Raw genomic sequence first — 6,000 nt, 5'->3', positions numbered from 1 at the left:
GAATTAGCTCTTCATTCCAATCACATATGTCAGTGCAGAAATTTAACAGTCCAGCGTCGTAGAGAACACTGAGGACTGGCCCGAAGCATGGCAGAGATTCCATATCCACGTGAGGAATGTGCTCATGATCGAAGACTTTGTCTTTGTTGAACAGCACTGAGGAATAGAAATTTGCCTGGCTGGCAGTCCAGAAACGCCTCTTCCTTATGCGAGCAGAGTCATAAGGGTTGTAATCAGTGAAGAATATGTGCTCGCCGAAGAAATCATCAGCCTTGAATTTTTGCTTCCTTGAGAATGGATCCTTTGGCTTGGGCAGAGGAGTGTCAGTCAGTTGCATGATGACCTCAGGAATCGCAATCTCAGGTTCTTCAGGCTGAGGAATTTCTGGTTCCTCTTCAGTGGCAGCCTGGTTCTTCAAATCTTCATTTTCATTTTCTTCAGCACTAGCGGCTGGAATGTCTTCATGAGCTTCATCAGATCCCATTTGAACTGTAGTGGCTGGGGACTGAGGAATTTGCTGCAGTGGAGTGAAGAGTGGAGAATTGGGGTGCTGACTTTCCCAAAAGTCATCATTCATCACTGGTGTGGTACAGCCAATGTCCACATCTTCTTCTTCAATTTCTTCAACGCCAGCCTCTTCAGCAGTAAACTGAGGCATAGGCGAGGAAACTGTGGGGGTTGAAGGGATTTTATCCACTTCAATTTCTTCATCCATCTGCTCTGACGAAGCAGCAGAAGGATTTTCTTCATCAGATCCGCTAGGGATCACATATTCTTCATCAAAAGGGATGATTTCCTTTGATGGCATGGAGGAAACTGGAACAGCATCAATTGGATTAGCAAATGAGCTTGTCAATTTGTTCATCTTCTTCGGTGCTGAAGAATCTGAAGGAGCTGATGCTTTCCTTTTCTTCACTGCTGCACGCTCTGCAGCCTTGGTCTTCTTCACATCTGATGCAGATGGAAGGATTGGAGTTGGTGTAGGCGCAGGAGGAGCAGAGGAATGTGGTTGATTTTCTTCAGGCACAACTGATGCAGTTGCCCTGACCTCTTCATTTTCTTCAGGCGCACCACTAGTGGGTGCCCTGGCAGTTTCATCAGCGGCTGGAATGCAGTCATCAGCCCTGGAACTCACATTTTCTTCAGCAGCCTGATTGTCATCAGCGGTGCTGGCATGTTCTTCAGTTGGCTGAGCAGATGCTTCAGCCTGAGGAATTTCTTGTTGCGATGGGGCTGCAACATTTGAGGTGAACATCTTTGTCAGTTTGACAAACCTGACCTTGGCTCCTTTCCAATCAGCATAGTAAGCATTGAAATCATCGTTGAGGACTTTGATTTCAGACTGGATCTTCACAAGTTCATCAGTTGTCATAGAGACAACGTTGTTCTTCAGGAATTTCTCCTTCCTGTACTGTGCTTTCTTGAGCTGCCTGGCCTTCTCAAACTTCCATTTCTCTTCTTGGATGAAGGCAGTCAGCATATGACTTTGACCAGGAGTCAGCTTGAAGTCAGGCATAGGAGTGTTTGGGTCCTTGTGCCAGAGATCAATGTAATCGAGGATCAACTTTGGATCCAAAAGCAGAGGCACATTTGTGCCCTTGGCTCTAGCGGCCCTGACTTGCCTGTCTCTGATGATTTCAGCAAGTTCTTCATCATCAGCTTCGTCTTCTTCAGACGGCACTTGGAAGGCGACCTGCTTCTTGTGAGGACTTGGGCGAGAGCCTCGTCCAGCAGTGGTCTTAGTCTTCAGCAGAGAGGGTCCTGTTGAAGAATTTGGTGCAGCTGAGGAACTAGCTGAAGCTCCTGAGGCAATAGAGATGCCTGTAGTCCTTTGGCACGTGGCAAGATGCACAGGTGCTGAGGATTTTGTCGGAGCAGCTGAGGACTTTGGAGGAGCAGGAGCAGCGTGAGGAATTGGCCGTGAGGGCTTAGCTGAGGAAATTGGCCGTGAGGGCATTGAAGAAGAGGCACTTGGCTTGTGCGCAGGCTTCTTTGCCATGGATTTCTTCGGCCTTACAGAGGCCTCAGCAGCAGCAGCAGTGGAATCTTCGTTGAATTTCTTCACTGCATCTTTTGCCTGTTTGGCCAACTTGGCCTGTCGCTTGGCCCATTCTTCAGGAAACTCCTCACCGCGTTTGATGCTAGTGGGATCTGCTTCTTGGCCAGGTGCCAATGGTGGTCTTGAGCATGGAGGAGTAACAGCGAATTTCTTCATGTACTTTGGAGTCACATATCTGTACTCCCTCCTCTCTCTTGCCCATCTCCTCTCAATCTTTTGAATGCGCACTTTGCGCTGATTTTTATCCTCCTCAGGGGGTGTGCAGTACCCAGCATAGATGTCCTCAGGGATTTCAAAAGCAGTGTTGACCTCAGGCCTCTTTCCTCCTTTCTGTGGCTTCTTACCGTCAGCCATTTTCTTCAGATGAGGAATTTGAACAATGGAATTCTCTGAAGAAGTATGCAACTTTTCTTCGAGGAACGCTGCAAATGAGTTAAGTTGATGAGAACCTAGTGATTCAGCAGCGGACATGAGTACCTGTGAACAGAGTATAGTTGTGAGGAATTTGGAGAGGTTATATGTGTTCTCAGAAGGTTTTTCAAAAAGAACAAGTTTGAGGAATTTGACCAGATGAGTCTTGAAGAATTTCACTAAGCGTTCTTAGTCTTAGGTTCCAGAGTTGTACAGATCAGAAATCCGCACAATTGAGGAATCTTGAAGAAAAATTATTGCTTAGAGAAACGAATCAAGAACAGATGACATGTGAGGTGTTTAGTGTGTGAAGAATTTGAAGAATAAACACCTTTTGAAGATTTTGCAGAAATCATTTGAATCAAAGAGGGCAGTAAAAGTAACTTTTAATTACCCTGAACGAAGAACACGACGAACTGTGAGGTGGAGAAGTGAAGTTCGTCTGTGCAGATCTTCCACGCCCTAACTCGGCGGAGGAAGACGGCTACGGCGGCGGCGGAGTGAAGATTTCCGCGGCCGGCGCGAGTACGACGGCGACGAGGTCGAGGCAGTGAAGCTCTTCCTCACCGGCGACGATGAAGTAGCGGCGGCGCTAGGGTTTGAGAAGCTTGAGCTGGAGAGAGGTCGAGCGAAGTAAAGGAAGTGAGGAAGGGGAGAGGGGGTATTTATAGCCACGGTGAAAAACGGTTCGCCCGAAGAAATTGGACGAACGTGCCCCTGACCCTTCTCATTCGCTTGACATGTGTCACCCACGTACTGAGAAGTGGAGATCGTGTTAGATCGTGGGTGAATAGATAAGTATTTCGTGGGATGCGGAACGGTTTGAGCGGCAAAGCCGAAAATTTGGATAAGATAAGTTAAAAGTTCCGTTCGCAAATTCTTCAGCTGACAAGGACACAGTGAAGTTTTTGAACGAGTTTCAAATAGAACGCACATGAAGAATTTGTGAATAGATTGGGTTGAGTATAGCATAGAGGGGGAAGGGTCCGATCACATTCACTTAGCAGAAATAGCAACTTGAAGAAATAGCAATAAGTGAATGCTGTAGAGGACATAAACTCATATATATATATATAGCCAATGAAGAAAAACGACGGAAACAGTGAAGATTTTGCAAAGTTGAAGATTTTGAACAACTGAGGAATTTCAAAACTGAGGAAAAACTCAAATTGAAGATTTTCAACTTTTGGTGGTGGCGTGACCCACCGTATAAGAATGATGATTTCAGACACCGCGTACAATTGTCGTAGGGTTCTGAGAATCAAATTCTTCGTTAATTTCTTCACACTTAGAGTGTTATTCTTCATTGATTGAGGAAAAACGTTTCTTCATGTGTTGCACATCTAAGTCATCAATTTTGCATAAGTGTTAGGATGAGTGTCCTTTTCAAAGAACATTCGAAGATTCTAGGATATTTAGCTCACACCGCAACTTGCTAAATCTCTTCTCATCCAAGGGCTTAGTGAAGATATCGGCTAGCTGTTCTTCAGTCTTCACATGCTCAATAGAAATGTCGCCCTTCAACACATGATCGCGAAGAAAATGATGACGAATCTGAATGTGCTTTGTCTTCGAGTGCTGAACTGGGTTGTGAGCAATCTTGACGGCACTCTCACTGTCACAGAAGAGAGGCACATTCTTCACGTTGACGCCATAGTCCTTGAGAGTTTGCTTCATCCACAACAATTGAGCACAGCAAGAGCCAGCAGCAATGTACTCAGCTTCAGCAGTAGACAGTGATACGCAGTTCTGTTTCTTCGAGGACCAACAGACCAAAGATCGTCCGAGGAAATGACATGTACCAGATGTTGACTTGCGGTCCACACGATCACCAGCATAGTCAGAGTCAGAATATCCAATGAGATCAAAAGCCGAGCCCTTGGGGTACCATAATCCAAGTGTTGGTGTGTGAGCTAGATATCGAAGAATATGTTTCACAGCCTTATGGTGTGATTCCTTCGGTGTAGCTTGAAATCGGGCACACATGCAAACACTAAGCATAATATCTGGCCTAGATGCACATAAATACAATAAAGAACCAATCATGGAGCGGTATACCTTTTGATCGAAGTCAATACCATTTTCATCAGTGCACAGATGGCCATTTGTGGGCATCGGAATTTTGACGCCTTTGCAATCTTGCATGCCGAATTTCCTCAGTACATCCTTGAGGTATTTCTCCTGAGATATGAATATGCCATTGCGCTGTTGACGAATTTGAAGACCTAAGAAGAATTTCAACTCTCCCATCATAGACATTTGATATTCTTCACTCATCATATAGGCAAATTCATCACTATAACGTTGGTCAGTACAGCCAAAGATGATATCATCAACATATATTTGGCACACAAACAATTCATCATCATATGATTTAGTGAAAAGTGTAGGGTCGAGTGAACCGGGTTTGAAGCCTTTCCTCATGAGGAATTCCTTCAAAGTATCATACCACGCCCGAGGGGCCTGCTTGAGGCCATAGAGGGCCTTATTTAGTCTGAAGACTTTGTCAGGATGCTTAGGATCTTCAAAACCTGGGGGTTGAGCAACATATACTTCTTCCTCAAGCTTACCATTGAGGAATGCACTTTTCACATCCATTTGATATAAAGTGATATCATGATGGTTAGCATAAGCGAGTAATATGCGAATAGCTTCAAGTCTAGCAACAGGTGCAAAAGTTTCATCGAAATCAATTCCTTCAACCTGTGTGTAGCCTTGAGCTACTAGCCGTGCCTTATTCCTCACCACAAGGCCATTTTCATCTTGCTTGTTGCGGTAGATCCACTTTGTGCCAATGATATTGTGTTTGCGAGGATCTGGACGATTGACCAGTTCCCAAACGTTGTTGAGCTCGAACTGATGTAATTCTTCTTGCATGGCCTGAATCCACTCAGGCTCCAGAAATGCTTCATCTACCTTAGTGGGCTCTGTGATAGAGACAAAAGCATAGTGCCCACAAAATTTAGATAAATGTGAAGCTTTTGAGCGTGTGAGAGGACCTGGTGCTTTAATGTCAACGATGATCTTTTCAACTTGCACTTCTTTTGCAACGCGAGGATGAGTTGGTTGTCGTCGAGGAATTTGATCAGCATTTTCTTCAGCGCCATTTTCTTCAGCATTTTCTTCAGGTGCATTAGCTCGACGTTCTTCACGTTCTGGAATGAATTCTTCAGCAGATTCTTCGGTAGGAATGACATCCTCAGTAGCCTTGAACTTGATAGATTCCTCAGGTGTTGGTTCATCTATCACAGAAGGTAGGTGCTCCCTTTGCGAGCCATTAGTTTCATCGAACCGCACATCTACAGTTTCAACAACCATGTGAAGAACGTTGTGGAAGACTCTGTAGGTGTGCGAGTCCTTTCCGTACCAAGCATAAAACCTTCATGTGCTTTCGGTGCAAATTTAGCATTGTGATGAGGATCTCTAATCCAACATTTAGCACCGAAGACTTTGAAATAACTCACATTGGGTTTCTTGTCAGTGAGGAGTTCATAGGCAGTCTTCTTGAAGAATTTGTGAAGATATACCCT

Source organism: Triticum aestivum, chromosome 6D, assembly GCF_018294505.1.
Source record: "Triticum aestivum cultivar Chinese Spring chromosome 6D, IWGSC CS RefSeq v2.1, whole genome shotgun sequence".
NCBI classification, from domain to species: Eukaryota; Viridiplantae; Streptophyta; class Magnoliopsida; order Poales; family Poaceae; genus Triticum; species Triticum aestivum.
The sequence above is the reverse complement of the archived record's forward strand: the minus strand, read 5'-3'. Positions refer to the sequence as shown.